This window comes from Staurois parvus, unplaced genomic scaffold (genome assembly GCF_062004578.1).
Source record: "Staurois parvus isolate SC_StPar_1 unplaced genomic scaffold, SC_StPar_1.0 ptg000153l, whole genome shotgun sequence".
Taxonomy (NCBI): domain Eukaryota; kingdom Metazoa; phylum Chordata; class Amphibia; order Anura; family Ranidae; genus Staurois; species Staurois parvus.
The window spans coordinates 22,469,097-22,486,148 of record NW_028317949.1 but is presented as its reverse complement, the minus strand read 5'-3'; the positions used below and the strand labels follow the sequence as shown (position 1 = coordinate 22,486,148).

The 17,052-nt window shown below is 40.4% G+C and overlaps 1 protein-coding gene and 1 pseudogene across 2 annotated transcripts in view; one reads left to right on the top strand and one right to left on the bottom strand.

The window, feature by feature from the left end:
- The window catches only part of CDH20 (cadherin 20), a 472,975-nt gene that overhangs the window by 347,941 nt on the left and 107,982 nt on the right, over nt 1–17,052 (bottom strand). The gene's annotated exons all lie outside the window — the stretch shown is intronic.
- Nucleotides 2,211–6,422, top strand: LOC149463745 (uncharacterized; annotated as a pseudogene).

Genomic DNA, 17,052 nt, shown 5'->3' with positions numbered 1-17,052 from the left:
TGCTCCCAGTTGGGTATTAGTCTCTCCTTTTCATCAGCCTACCACCCGCAGTCCAATGGGGCTGCGGAGCGTTCCAATCAGGCCTTAGAACAATTCCTTCGGTGTTATATTTCAGACCATCAGGATGATTGGGCCGATCTCCTGCCGTGGGCAGAGTTTGCCAGGAACTCGGCGGTCAACTCCTCCACCGGGATGTCTCCCTTCATGGCCAACTATGGGTTTCAACCCGCGGTATTACCTGAGAGGTTCTCACCACAGGACATTCCGGCTGTGGAGAACCATCTTGCTGCCCTGCGTTCTTCTTGGGGGCAGATCCAGAGGGCCTTGAGGGACTCAGCTCAGCGCCAGAAGTTCCAGGCTGATCGCAGACGGTTGCCTGCTCCTTCATACCAGGTCGGCGATCGGGTGTGGTTGTCTACTCGCAACCTCAATCTTCGGGTGCCCACACCCAAACTGGCTCCCCGTTTTGTCGGTCCTTTCCGCATTCTCCGCAAAGTGAATCCGGTGGCCTATGCACTTGCCCTTCCGTCTGGGATGCGGATCTCCAATATCTTTCATGTTTCCCTGTTGAAACCTCTGATCTGCAATCGCTTCACTACCTCTCTTCCTCGGCCCCGTCCTGTCCGGGTTGACGGTCATGAGGAGTATGAGGTGAGCCGGATCCTGGACTCTCGATTGGTGCGCGGTCAATTACAGTTCCTGGTTCATTGGCGCGGTTATGGTCCCGAGGAGCGTTCCTGGGTTCCTTCCGCGGATGTCCATGCTCCTGCCCTCCTCCGCGCTTTTCATACCCGCTTTCCTCAGAAACCTTTTGTTGAGCCGCGGAGGGGGAGGGGCCCTTGAGGGGGAGGTACTGTCAAGGTCCTACCTTTTCCCTGTGGTTATGTTACTTCATGTGCTGGTGTCCATCTTGGATTCTGCTGTGCATGATGGGAGCCCTTTTATGCCTTCAGGTTTCTGTGGTCCATCCTCCAGAGGGGTGTGGCTGATGACATATAAGCCTGTGGCCCGCACATGCTCTTTGCACTTGTGTCTTGTGTCTTTGTGTTGCTGTTACTCTGTTCTGACTCTCGTGGCTCTCCTGGTATCTGATTCGGCTTGTCTTGACTATTCTTTGTATTCTCCTTTAATCTGACCCTCTGTTGCTGAACCCGGCTCGTGACCTGTGATTCTCGTCTGCTGTCCTGTACTGTTCTGTCCTGTTGTTGTTGACCCCGGCTTGTCTGACTACTCTTTTGTGTCTTCCACCAGCTACACGCCATTGGCGGCGGCCATTACCGCAGCTGAGGTGTCTCGGGGGCCGCGACCTGGTTCCTGGCTGCGTCAAGTCCATCCCCACCATCAGGGGCCCTGGTGAAGGGCAGCCTGGGACTTAGACTCCGCGCCCTGAGGGACTTCGGTCTGTGGGTGGTGGTTGTCGTCAGCCAGTGCGTTACATTGTTAGGCCTGCCTGTCCGTTCCTCAGCTCCTGCCCTGACAGCGGTCCATTGATTGTAAACAAGATTTGTTCATTTGCACACACAAAAAAAGTATTTTTCTGAACAAATTCATTCAAGACCATGTTGCAAAAATGAATACACCCCAATGAAAATCTTAGGAGCAAAGCTAAATTTTAGACAACAAAATCTTAATTAACAAGAGTTCAACTACAGGCGAGTCTACTTATTCATTAAACAGATGTCTAGCAGTTGATTATAAACGGGCGTTACTTAACAAATAAAACCCCTTCCCATTTCATGCTGTCAGCAATAGCACCACATGGAAGAGAAATATCACAAGGCCTGAGAAAGAAAATAATTTCTTTATACAAGAAAGGTGAAGGCTACAAGAATATCAGCAAAACTTTACTTTTCAGTCAGAATACTGTAGCAAAAGTGATACAAAAATGTAACAAAGATGGAACTGCAACCATCTCACAGAGATGTCCAGGCTGTCCATGGAATGTAACTCCTCAACAGGAGCGTCTTCTGATAAGAAGAGTTGAAGAAAATCACAATGTAAGTTCATTGCAGGTAGCTAAAGAAATTGGCAAACTGGGGTGATTGTTTCCTGTGACACAATACAGCGTACACGGCAGAGGAATGGCATGCATGGGTGTCATCCACAAAGGAAGCCCCTCCTAAAGCCCATGCACAAAAAAGCCACCTAGAATTTGCCAGAGCCCATGCTGTCCCTGCTTGGCACTATGGGAGGAGTTGAAGGAAGTGTTCATGCCTGAGCCTAATGAAGACATCTGGGAAGCTGTAGCGGATGAGATTTGGGAGAAAACGCAGTTCCCCAACTCTCAACTGGTGCCCTTGATGGCAAACACGTCAGGGTAGAGAAGCGTCCTTAGTCTGGAATTATAAGAAGTATTTCTCTGTGGTCCTCCTGGCAACTGTGGATGTCAGAGTGTAAGGCAGCCAATGTAATGCCTGTATCTTTCACCAGTTGGCCTTTGAATGTCGCCTACGTGAAGAACAGCTTCACATTCCACCAAGCAGGCTTTTACCTTGCACAGAAGAACCCAGTCTTGAGGCCTCAATGAGGCCTTTGGATTGGCAGAAAATCTAATGAGGCCATACAGTGGCTATGTTCTCCGCCAGAAGCAAAAAATCTTCAATTATCGGCTCAGCCGTGTCCGCCATGTTGTTGAATGTGCCTTCAGAGTCTGAACCACAAAGGGGAGCATACTGCTCTCATATAATAATCAGAAATCCTCCTGCGCTATACAAATGGACCTACCAAGTCTAATCACTAGCTGCTAGCACTCAAAACTGATACCAAATTCAGTGTGAATAGATTATATAAAAATAGTGCAGCGCTCAAAACTAATGTAGATAACCAAAAAACACATAACAGTGATAAATACTAGTGTCAACCCTTAATCAAAATGCCACTTGTATCAAATAGTGCAACACTCAAACTAATACAAATACCAAGAAAAACATACAACAGTGATAAAATAAGTGCCAACCCTTGATCAAAGGTAAGAAATTAAAGTGCAAAACATGACCATAAATACATAGTGCATAAATATATAAATATTGCTTAGAAAAAAGAAAAAATGTCCAATACGGGGAAAAAAACTCTAACAGTGCTCACACAGTGCCACACAAAATGAAACCACATAAGTGTTAAAATCAAGAACAATGTCCTTATAGTGGAAACAAGAAATAATTGAATTCATGCGATGTGCTTTTATGATGATGGATACAACTGTGACTGTATCAAAAAAAAAATCCTTCCGTGTATGGCTAAAGTGCCTCCTCACCTCCTCCTACTGACCCCAAAGGGCCAACAGGCATGCAGGATCACCTGGATCCTTAAATTGTAAAGGCCAGCAGCTTCTTTTCTTTCCTGGATCTCCTCCGCAGGATTCCACAAAGCCCCCAGTCAGTCAGGGCAGTCCTGGGGAGTAGTAGCTCACCAACCCGGTGAGCCAAAAAGAAAACTCTCTAAGTGCAGTATTAAGTAACTGATATTTATTTTCAAAGAGTGAAAACAGGGGTTACACTCACATTGCAGACATTCTCCCTCCTCACTGATGTGTGGGTGTACTGCATGTGCATGGGACCTCTCAGGTGTAGCAAGATGGCGTCTCACGCCGGAAATGCGTCACCACGCACCGGAACTACCGACTCGCGTACCTACGCGTTACGTCACCGTCAACTTTTTATTTTAATGTCATTTTAGATTTTAATGTACATTTTAAATTAATAGAGAATATTTATATAAAACATTGGGATATCCTTAAGTTGGATCCAGTCATAGGGAATTTGCTACCTGACTCCCCCAAATTTATCTATAGAAGAGCCCCTACGATCAGGACAAAGGTGGTCAAGAATGTACTGGATCCTCCGATGACAAATTACATTACTTTCCTGAATGAAAAAGGCTTTTTTCCATGTAGAAATTGTTTTACATGTGTGGCTACAAAACGATTAAACAAAAGACGGAACAGCTTTATAGCCACTATGACGGGCCAGGAGTATCAGATCAATGACTTCATATCTTGCAAAACGGAGGGAGTTGTCTATTGCTTGGAATGTGAATGTGGGCTCCAATACATAGGCAGGACAAAGAGACCATTATGGAAAAGGCTACGGGAGCACGTCCAGAATATTAACAAAGGATTCCCAAAACACAGTGTTTCGAGACATTTTGCACTATGTCATAATAAAGATCCCAGTAAAATGAAATTTTGGGGGATTGAAAGGTATAAAAGACACTGGAGGGGGTCGAACAAAATTAAATCCCTTAGCCAGGCGGAGTCTAGGTGGATTTATTCTATGAATACACAGGTCCCCAAAGGGCTAAACGTAGAGTTTGATTTGAATAGCTTTATTAGTAATTACTGAGAGGTTGTTTTTCACTCCTTGTTTGTACATTAAGGATAAGTAGAGGTTTGATATGTGAAAGATAGTTATACACTTTATCCTAGTGAGAGATTAATATTAGTAGTTTTTATTTGTGTTAATATTTTTCAAATATCATTAATAATGTTTAGATTTTAACAGTTATTTCATATTTTGACTGTATTCTATACTGTATTATTTATTATGTAAATGTGTGGGTAGATTGTATGATGTAGGACATTATGGCGTATTTATACATAGATCTTTTATGTATACATGTTTTTGAATGTATACATTTTTTATATATATGTATATATTGATTGTACATATATATTTTATCTAATATTTTTTTCTAGTGTTTTTTAATATTAATTTTTTTTTTTTTTTTTTTTTTTTTTTAAATAAATTAATTCCTATCTATGGGTATCTTTTTAATATATTCCCCTTTTTTTAATTTATTCCCCTGATTATTCATATATTGTTTTTAATTAAAGGTTATCCTCCTAGTTTGTTTCTTTCCCCTAGTGATGCGGATGTACATATATTTATGTTTATTTTTATTCAGTAGTATTTAGTATTCGGTCCCTCATTAATAGTCTCCTGTTTAGGGGATTTTTTGTCCATTGGTTTTAAAACTGTAGTATGCGGCAGGCTAGGTGATGGATTTTTTATTTTTTATTTAATATTATCTAACAGCACTTAGTATTCAGTCCCCCAATAATAGTCTTCGGTTAGGAGATTCTCCCATTGAGCCTATGTTGCAGTATGCGGCAGGATAGGTGACAGGAGGGAGACGGGAAAATGGCCGCCGGTGTGTTTAGGTGAGAGGTAGTCGGGAAAATGGCGTGGGTACTGTGGAGTATATGAGAGGCGGGCCTCCAGCGATGTCATTACAGTTGGGTCCGATATAAAAGGGAGGAACTACACTCGTAGGGTATTACCCAGATGAAGTCACGAGTTGACGGTGACGTAACGCGTAGGTACGCGAGTCGGTAGTTCCGGTGCGTGGTGACGCATTTCCGGCGTGAGACGCCATCTTGCTACACCTGAGAGGTCCCATGCACATGCAGTACACCCACACATCAGTGAGGAGGGAGAATGTCTGCAATGTGAGTGTAACCCCTGTTTTTACTCTTTGAAAATAAATATCAGTTACTTAATACTGCACTTAGAGAGTTTTCTTTTTGGCTCACCGGGTTGGTGAGCTACTACTCCCCAGGACTGCCCTGACTGACTGGGGGCTTTGTGGAATCCTGCGGAGGAGATCCAGGAAAGAAAAGAAGCTGCTGGCCTTTACAATTTAAGGATCCAGGTGATCCTGCATGCCTGTTGGCCCTTTGGGGTCAGTAGGAGGAGGTGAGGAGGCACTTTAGCCATACACGGAAGGATTTTTTTTTTTTTGATACAGTCACAGTTGTATCCATCATCATAAAAGCACATCGCATGAATTCAATTATTTCTTGTTTCCACTATAAGGACATTGTTCTTGATTTTAACACTTATGTGGTTTCATTTTGTGTGGCACTGTGTGAGCACTGTTAGAGTTTTTTTCCCCGTATTGGACATTTTTTCTTTTTTCTAAGCAATATTTATATATTTATGCACTATGTATTTATGGTCATGTTTTGCACTTTAATTTCTTACCTTTGATCAAGGGTTGGCACTTATTTTATCACTGTTGTATGTTTTTCTTGGTATTTGTATTAGTTTGAGTGTTGCACTATTTGATACAAGTGGCATTTTGATTAAGGGTTGACACTAGTATTTATCACTGTTATGTGTTTTTTGGTTATCTACATTAGTTTTGAGCGCTGCACTATTTTTATATAATCTATTCATACTGCTCTCATGCATGCAGCTGGATGTCAAAAATGCCATCAATGTGGTACTGGCCTGTTGTGTCCTTCACAACTTTCTGCGGGACAAGGAGAGAGGCAATGTTGAACCAAAACCACAAAATCAAAGTCAACGAGTTTGGTTTATGGACTTACAGGTCATGCACAGGTCATGACCATCCACAATCAGTTTGCAGATTTTCTTCTGTCACCAGAGGGAGAAGTATCATGGCAGGATCAATACGTGTAATATATTTTGTTGTTTCTGCACTATCTCTGCTTACTGCCATTAATAAAAATGTTTTTTTTTTAATAACGTTTTTTGAAAAGTAACTTTTGTCTTTTTTTCTCTAGTGGCACTTAGCGCTGTCCACATATGCATTATTTTGGAGGTACAGTTCGATTTTCCCAGTGTCTTTTTCTTCTGTGTGAGGCAAACGTATACAGTACTCTTTGGACTCTGTATACGTTTACCTCACATAGAAGAAAATGTGTCCTATTCCCCTGTGGAAGGTAAGCATATACAGTCCTCTTTGGACTCTACATATGTTTACCCCACATAGAGGAAAACATGTCCCTTTCCCCTGTGGGAGGCAAGCATATATCATCATCTTTGGGCTCTGCATACGTTTACCCCACACAAAGGAAAATTTATTATTTTCCCCTGTGGGAGGCAAGCGTATATAATCACCTTTGGGCTCTGCATATGTTTACCCCACACAGAGAAAAACATGTCATTTTCCCCTTTAGGAGGCAATTATATACAGTCCCCTTTGGGCTCTGCATATGTTTACCCCACACTGAAGTACATACAGTTCATCAGAGCAAAAAAAAAAAAGTGTGAAAACACAAGAAGATATATCATTTTTCAATGACTTTATTTAGAACAGAAATTACTGAAGAAACTGGTATGAGATATTAGAGCTGGTGGTAGATGGGCTGGGTGGAAGAATTTTCTGCTTGGATTACACCTGGGGATTGGAGACAGTAGAAAGAGGGTTTGGTTTAGGAATAGCTGGATAACAACATACGTGCTGGAACAAATTCAGGTTGGGATTGGGGGCCATAGAATGAGGAGGACGATGGATCAGTGTAAATGTAGGAAGGAGGTAGGACTTGAGAAGCCAGAAAATAATCTCGCGGGGACTGGGGATGATTAAAGGAGGACTGGGCCAACGGAGGCTATCATTGAGGAGGGGGCTGGTAGTAAGAGGATGACAATAGCGCTGCTGCAGGGCCAGAGTGCATTTAGGGACTATGTGAAGCAGTGCATGGAGAGGTGGTGAGCCACCACTTATTTTGGCAGACCTACAGTAAACTGTGTTTCTATCCATGCACTGCTTCTCCGGGTTAACTCCAATGTCCTATAGGAAATGGTACAAAGTGCGGCAAAGGCAGGTGCGTCGGTTGCATGGATCTAAAAAGACATCCACACTGCACCCCTCCTGCTGCATTTCCTGCAGCAGCGCTAGTACCCTGTCCTTGGTTTCATTGCTGAAACTGTCCCCTCCCCCTCTGACACTGATTACGTCCACGTCCATGGGCAACGACACATCCTCAGATGGATGGTGGTGGCTCAAGATAGATAGATAGATAGATAGATAGATAGATGCTAACCTGACACGGTGAGTCATCAGTGACGTCAGCTACTGGACGGGGGAAAATATCATTGCTGCCTGAAGCACTTGTGTTAGACTCCACAAGCACTTGTGCCAGCTCATCTGGATCTACTGCCTCCTCCGCCTCACTTTCATCCCGGATGTTTTACATTGTTCCAAAAAGAAGAAAGTAGGATATGTAAAAATAAAAAAAAGCACAAAAAGGAAAAAATTATCCAAAAAAATAACAATCTCATATTTTTCCCCCAAAAAATAAGCAATGTTACCAAAAGGCTGCAGATAACAGCAGATAGCAAACCAAAGAAAAAATACTACTGAATAATATTAAACACAGATTGCTGCAGAAAAATTAGCAATAAAAAAAAATCATCGCTCATGTAAAACCACAAAAATTTCTGCAGAACATTAGCAAAAAAAAAACCATAATAAAAAAATTGATTAAAAAAGATTAACAAAGAAAAAAAACCTACTCTCGTGTGTTTTCATTGATTGCCAGAGAAATAGCAAATTGTTGTGGTAAACATACTGCTTCTTCTGCGGAGCTGGCGCCCCACTGCGCATGGCCTTCTCTTCTTCCGTGAGATCCCTCCTAACCCTATCCTACAGGGATTTCCAGTGTTTGCTCAGTATCTGGGCTAAAAAACCCACAAATGTGGAAAAGGTTAATCTGCAATCTTCTGTAACGTTACAACAAACATATCATGCATTTTGTATCATGGACTTACTTCTTTCCTTTTTTCTGTGAAGTAGTCAATCGGTCCCAGTTTGGAGTTAAGACTGAGGTAATGTCCATCCATAGCTTTGCTTTCCTTATCTGGTCATTGTAGAGGGCATGAGAAACATCCCACAACCCTGCATGGGCCTCTACAGCAGAGATCAGCTCTGTCTGGGACACATCTGCTGCCATCTTTCCTCTTCACAACCACACGGCTGAGCAAAGGACACTTGGGTAATGTAAAGGACAGGAATTTCCTGGGTTGGGTTTTGTTACAGTGACAAATCACTTTACTAGCACTGGAAAACGCATGATGTGGCTAAACGTGGCACGTTTTCATGCATTTAGGCACATCAATCATTTTTACAGCTGCAAAATTGCCACTTCAGAACGCGCTGGCCCTGGGTTTTTTTTCACAGCTCCTAAAATCTACTGCTACTAAAAGCTGCTAGAAGTCTATATGTGCATGGACACATAGGATAACATAGAGGGGCATTTGAGGACACATAGGATAACATAGACGGGCATTTGAGGACACATAGGATAACATAGAGGGGCATTTGAGGACACATAGGATAACATAGACGGGCATTTGAGGACACATAGGATAACATAGAGGGGCATTTGAGGACACATAGGATAACATAGAGGGGCATTTGAGGACACATAGGATAACATAGAGGGGCATTTGAGGACACATAGGATAACATAGAGGGGCATTTGAGGACACATAGGATAACATAGAGGGGCATTTGAAAGCTGTAAAAAAAAAGCCTGATGCCCCTGATACCCTGATAGTGGCTGCAAAAATGCCCTGTGTGCATGAGGCCTAAATGTCTATGTATGTAACTGAAAAAATTCCAGAAACCGCTCTTGAGCAGAAAGACTGTAGGCTAACAAATGTAAATTTCCAACTAAGCCAATAACCTTTCCATTGTTTGCAGTAGTTTAACAACTATGTCTGCAATGCCCTACTGTGTCCCATAGCTAGATTGCTGAAAGCACTGATGGCTACAGCATGCTAAAACCCAAAGTAACTAGTTTTTAATAGTTCAAAGAAGACAGAATAATAATCGCTAATCTATCATTGGTTATTATTGGTTGAGTCAGTGCACACCAATGAACTAATTATACCATTTAATTATGTTCAACCTCTTATATTCATCCAGTATATGCAAAAAATCCTAGTGATTTGATTAAAGATAGTGAATGTGATAAAATGTAGCACAAATAATTCTGAATAAACAGTCTGCAAATGTAAGAAAAGCTTATTATATAGAGTTAGCCATGTTTATATTCTGAATGCCTGTTCAAACCACCAGCTCGATATTACTGTTTTAAAAGACTGAACATACATATAATAAAAAAAAATAATATATAAACTGAATGGAAGGTATGCTGCCAAGATGAATATAAAAGCATAATATGTGATAACTTGTGTTCTCTAGGAAATCAACTGGCTTTGCAACAATACATATAATGGAGACTACAGGTATATTGCTTAGGCTTCCATCTGAAGGTTTGAGGACCATACAGTTGCAAGAAAAAGTATGTGAACCCCTTGGGATTACGTGGAGTTTTGCATGAATTGGGCATAAAATGTGCTCTGAACGTCATCTAAGTCACAACAATAGAAGAACACAGTCTGCTGAACATAATACTACACAAACATTAGATGTTGCCATGGTTTAATTGCACATAACATGTAAACATTCACAGTGCAGGGAGGAAAAAGTATGTGAACCTTTGGACTTAATAACTGGTTGACCATCCTGTGGCAGCAATAACCTCAACCAAATGTTTCCTATAGTTGCAGATCAGACCTGCACAACGATCTGGAGTAATTTTGGACCACTCCTCTTTACAAAACTGTTTCAGTGTCGCAATATTCTTGGGATGTCTGGTGTGAATCGCTCTCTAAAGGTCATGCCACAGCATTTCAATCGGGTTGAGGTCAGGACTCTGACTGGGCCACTCCAGAAGGCGTATTCTGTGCTGTTGCAGCCATTGTTTTGTTGAATTACTTGTATGCTTTGGGTCATTGTCCTGTTGCATCACCCATCCTCTGCGGAGCCTCAGTTGGCGGACAGATGGTCGTACGTTTTCCTGCAAAATGTCTTGATAAACTCTGGAATTCATTTTCCCATCAATGACAACAATCCGTCCAGGCCCTGAGGCAGCAAAGCAGCCCCAAACCATGATGCTCCCTCCGCCATGTTTTACAGTGGGGATGAGGTTTTGATGTTGGTGTGCTGTGCCTTTTTTTCTCCACACATAGTGTTGTGTGTTCTTCCCAAACAACTCAATCTTGGTTTCATCTGTCCACAGTATATTTTGCCAGTACTGCTGTGGAACATCCAGGTGCTCTTTTGCAAACTTCAAACGTGCTGCAATATTCTTTTTGGACAGCAATGGCTTCCTCTGTGGTGTCCTCCCATGTACTCCATTCTTGTTTAATGTTTTCCTTATTGTAGATGTGTCAAAAAAATGTTAGCATGTGCCAGAGATTTCTCTAGGTCTTTAGCTGACACTCTGGGATTCTTCTTTACCTCATGCAGCATTCTGCGCTGTGCTCTTGCAGTCATTTTTACAGGACGACCACGCCTAGGGAGAGTAGCAACAGTGCTAAACTTTCTCCATTTGTAGACAGTCTGTCTTACCGTGGACACATCAACATCAAGGCTTTTGGAGATAGTTTTGTAACCCTTTCCAGCTTCATGCAAGTCAACAATTCTTGATCATAGGTCTTCTGAGAGCTCTTTTCTGCGAGGCATGGTTCACATCAGACAGTGCTTCTTGAAACCAGTAAACCCAAAACAGGTGTGTTTTTTAAGGGCAGGACAGCTGTCAGCAACACATCCAATATCATCACACTGATTGGAGTCAAGGTTGGTTCACTCCTGGCTCCAAATAGCTCTGGGAGAAGTCATTAAGCTAGGGCCTCACATACTTTTTCCTCCCTGCACTGTGAATGTTTACATGTTATGTGCAATTAAACCATGGCAACATCTAATGTTTGTGTAGTATTATGTTCAGCAGACTGTGTTCTTCTATTGTTGTGACTTAGATGACGTTCAGAGCACTATTTATGCCCAATTCATGCAAAACTCCACGTAATCCCAAGGGGTTCACATACTTTTTCTTGCAACTGTATGTGAGCAGAGACTAGACACATTCCCAAAGGAATAGTGCTGATTAACAAATTATTTTTACAAGCCCCTTAAGCCAATACAAATGGTTTACATATGAATACAAACACAGAAAATGTAATCAGGCAGTTATTCCACACTACCCACTTTAAGAATTTTGCACTTTAATTTGGAAGCACACAGAAGAAACATACTAGATAACATAAGTGCGGTCCTTTGGGAAGGATGTTTTTTGTCACAACAATTCAAATGAATTCTCTTAAGGTCATCTGGCTAACTTTTTTCATTAATGCTTACTTTGGGAGTACAAAAGAATATAAAGGAATATTTAGCTTACATTAGCTCTCTCGTCCTTTTCAGCACACTTCCATTGCTAGCCTAACAGCATTGTCTAATGTAGTAGAACTAAATTGGCTCACCCTGCTGCAGTTTCATCTAAGACCTGCTGTGTACGTGTTTATGGGAAACAAATGTGAACATATTCAGGTATTAAGAGTACCTGTTTTATCCCATATATACAATATACTAATTATAATAAAATATTTAGCTGCTTAGAGTTTAGTTTAGTTTAAAAAAAAAAAAAAGTTTGCATTGCTTCCAGTGTCAGTGCCCAGCTACCCATGACCATTTTAGCAAAAAAGTAGCAAACTTACCTTGAAAAAGGCCAGAAAATATTAACAAGATTTGGCTCTCATAGACAAAGTTTGATTGCTCTATTAGGGATTTGCTAATTTCTTCAAGTAAACTTTGCTAAGTTAACTCATCACTGCCTTTTACCAACAGAAATTTGGGTGCTGGAAATTCTACTGCTGTGAAATATTTAGATTTTTGAATACACATTTGATACTCTTTGTCCTAACAGTCTGGTAAAGAATTTAGAGAAGAATGAACTAGGAGAAAAAGTATTAATAATTGGTTATCAACACATTATCCAAAATTAAGTAGATTTGGAGAACTGAGCATCATAGTGGTATATTACAAAAAAGATGTTGGAAAAATTGGGAAGATAACCGGCCAATAAAATATAATGTCCACAAATGTAAGGCCATGAATAAAGGTTGTGGAAAAAACATTACCCAGCTACACTGAATGGAATACATATGGGAAAAGACTTGGAGATAAAGGTTAACAGTAAGTTAAGCAGTGGCACTAAATGTCAACCAACAACCACAGAAAACTAAAGCCATGGGAGCTAGAAGACGTGATAAAACCTGAGTATTCACTTTGAAACAGCAGTGGTTAGCAATTGTGTTACCTTACAGCTCGATCCCTGGCTTGAATTCTAGTTGACTTGGTTTCTGCCTAAAGGCTGTATGTACAGCATACATTTCCATGGGATTTTCCATGGCACTCTACCTTCCTCCCAAGAATATTAACTACATAGGTTATTGTACATATGACCAAACTGGCCCCAGAGACTGCACTATTTATTTGTTGATACATTTCTGCAGTACACGCAGGGAACTTTATTGCTCTCAGTTTGGAAGCAGCTATCTTTCTGCAGAGGTTTGAAACAACTCCTGTCAAGTTAGACCTATAGCTCTACAATCAGCAAAGCTCATACTCTTTGCTGATTGGAGAGCTTTGATCAGGGGTGTATTTACCACAAGGCAAACAAGGCATTTGTCTAGAGTGGCATTTTTCAGGGGAGGGCTGCACTGCCCCTCGAAGGGACGGAAAATGGGACACACATGGCATGGGGACCTGGTGGGTCCCGAGAGAGGCTGTGGGTTTCATGGCGTATGCACAGCCTGACTCTCGTTCTCTGGGATGGCTGGAGCTGTGAAGGTGAGTGTCTTTATCTCTCTCGCCATGTGGGATGGTGGCTGGTGTATGGGGGCAATGGTAGTTGAAGGCTCTTTTGGGTGGGGGGCAGGGGTGTTGTTGGTCAATGTCAGGCTCTCTCTGCAGGGGGGCAACTTTTGTGTTGCCTAGGGCGGCGCAAAACCTAAATACACCACTGGCTTTGATTCTGACTAAGTGCTTATGCTGGACCACTGCAAAGATATAACTGCTTCCATGGGGAGAGCAAGGGACCTTCTCTACAGAATGCTGGCAGGTGACAGGCTCTTATTTTATTATTTATTTATTTTTATTTATTTCAGGTGCTTATATAGCGCTGTCAATTTATGCAGTGCTTTATATATATTGTAGATTCACATTAGTCCTTAACCCTCAAGGGGCGTACAATCTAAGGTTCCTAACATTCATACATACACATACTAAGGCCAATTTAGACAGGAGCCAATTAACCTACCAGCATGTCTTTAGAGTGTAGTAGAAAACCTGAGTACCCGAAGGAAACCCATGCAGGCACAGGGAGAACATGCAAACTGGAGGTGCTGTGGCTGGGATTCAAACCAATGACCCTAGTACTGTCAGGTGGAAGTGCTAACCATTTTGCCGGCTCTTTTACTCTGTGGCAGCTTTCTAAGGAAAATAAGCTATGTGACTTTGCACACTTGTTATGATGGACCTTTATTTAACTGATTTAAACTGAAAGTTAAATTGGGTTTTAAAAGTTGGCACTGCAAGGAACCCCACATTGTAATGTGAATCCTCAACAACCTGCTGTGGCACTCCCAAATTGCAATACAGGATAACCTGGAGAAAAGCAAGAGTGTTGTAGTCTTGTACTGCAGTCATATATCTTTTGAGTGTTTCCAACTGTGCCCTGCATTACCATATAAACCAATAAGTTATAAAAACCAGAAATATACAGAGCCAATTGTGCATTATTTCTATGTGTCAATAAATAGCTTGAAGCACAACATTTTTAAAGTACAGATTTTTCTCCTCTTATTTAATTCAGAATAATCATGTAACATAATAAAATGTGAATAACATTTTATAGATAATGTCACACATACCTTTTATCAGAAAATGTAAATTGTAAATGTATGCTTATGTTACCATGTGAGTGCCGGCCATGGATAATTCTATTACATTATACTGGATGTGACCATTCAGAAGGAATATAGCTTGCTGATAAATTCCTCCTCAATCACGTTTCTTAGAAGGGCAATGCCTAACAATTATTTCTACCAGCGATGAGCTGATACCAATCTTATTAATACTCAACAGAAGGAATTTTGTTTTAACCCTTTGAGGACCATAAGATTTTGGAACGCCAAAAGAATCAATTTTTTTGTTTTTAAAGTTCATACACTTCAGTTGCTGTAACTAAGCCATTTCATGAAATAACTGGCAAAAAGCTAGATCCATTTGTTGTTTGTTGATAAGAACTAATATTTTGACTCAAACCAAAAAAAAAAAGAGTTTTAAGTTCTTAATCAGATGATACACGCAGTTAAAAACATGGGACAAATACGTCCCTTGGTCCTCAAAGGGTTAAGCAATTTAAAGTGAAAACCCATAAGTACAGTATATATTTTGTAAAATACATCAACTTCTTTTTAAATGTATTCTTAAAGCAATATTTTACATTCATTTAGGAAAAAATGTTGATGCCATGCTGTAGTTTATCTTGATAAGAATTTGTTCTCTTTAGCTTACAATACTCTAGATTCAAAATAAATCCTTACTTGTTCTGTTTGACATGATATGCAAGCAAATCTGATTAAATTCAATTGGAAAAGAAAAAAAAATCTAATATCCTAGCACATGCTACAGAGATTAAGCTAACAGATGGGAATCTAGCACAACTAAAGTGAATTTGCTTTTTTGTTAGCTTTCTGAATGATTTTCTGGCTGAGTGCTTAGTTGTTTATTTAATGGTCCAGTTCAATGTAACAAGCCATAAATACACTTATGTACCAAATATACTTATACTAAGCACCATTATGAGGGGATTATCATTGGAATGGAGGAAGGATAGATGTGATGATCTACCATCATTTTCCAGTGTTTGGGTAATTTGTTTAAATACATTTTGTGGTGTGTATAATGATAACAAATTATAATGAATGGAATGATAATCATTTACAATGAAAGGAGGATACTATGGTTTACTTTTTAAAACAGAGATCCAATGAAAACAAACTATTGTATTCTCACAGATGTTAAAGCATCTAGCTCTTGTGGCAGGCATGTTGACATCATTTGCACCCCCTGAAAGCATTATAAGTGGAGCCTGAGGTAAGTATTTTTTGGTGGGAATGTTTGTTGACCAATGTGCTTTTTTAAGGCATTTATATTGGGGTGGGGGCAGAGGGCTGGTAAGACTTTCTGGGGTTTATTTACTAAAGCTGGAGAGTGCAAAATCAGACTTACTTCTGCATAGAAACCAATCAGCTTCCAGGTTTCATTGCCAAAGCTTCATTGAACAAGCTGAGGTTAGAAGCTGATTGGTTTCTATGCAGAAGGGAGTCTGATTTTGGACTCTCCAGCTTTATAAATAAACCCCTCTGTGTCTATGAATGGGTGTAATTGGTGTGGGTGGAATGGGTGTAATCTTTAATGACCAGACCAAATTTTTCACTCTTGATATTCATTGTTTTCATATATTTTATACGTTATTTTACGCAGGGCAGGATTTTACATTAAGCATTGAAGGCATGTGTGCATAGACAGCAGTGGCATAGAAGCAGCTTCTCCTTTGTACCAGCGAAATATTTTTTTATCATCATTAAGATAGCTGTGGTCATCTCTTATTAGATTTTTAAGCATTGCATAGACCAGATTAAGAGCACTAATATTCTTTGTTCTTTGTAAAAAATGATGTTTCTAGTAAAGATGGGTTGCTTTGTGCGCCAAAGGTTATAGGTACCTATAGGCTCTGATGCACTGACACCCTATATGTCTGCTTTAGCCACTGCATGGATAATGTTAAAGGGCCTAGAAGAAATGGTGTCCATAATCATTTTTAGACCAAGGTGCATTTTTTTACACAAATGCCAAAACATGAAAATAACCCAAGAATAAATACTACTGAGAAAAGTAGGCACCATACAATATTTAAAATAGAGGTCTCTTACGTTTTGTGCTATGTTGAGGGAATAGCTGTGGCCTCTCTGTTCTGGTGACCCCAGTACTCCCATTTCTTGTTCTTATGTCTTAGGGATCAGAGATGAAGAAAATCTCTTTAATGGAGTCACAGACAAGACAACACTAAATAATTGAAATATTTTCTCCTTCTGGAATTAGCAATAATTCCTTCATATGCCATACAAAGTTAAAAACATTAAAGTTTTAACTATTTTTTTAGATAAATCTCTGTTCTCCATTTGATAATTATTATATGATCACCATTCGACAATGATGCTGTATTTAACTGCTTTGATCCCTACAAATAGAAAACAATCAGTGTGATCCCCAATCATATAATCACTTTGCCAAAAAACGACTATCTGTCTATGACTATGATATAAAAAAACACCTCAATTCACAAAGCCACCAAAACAAGTCCAATAAAATATGAAGCTTACAGTGTCACAC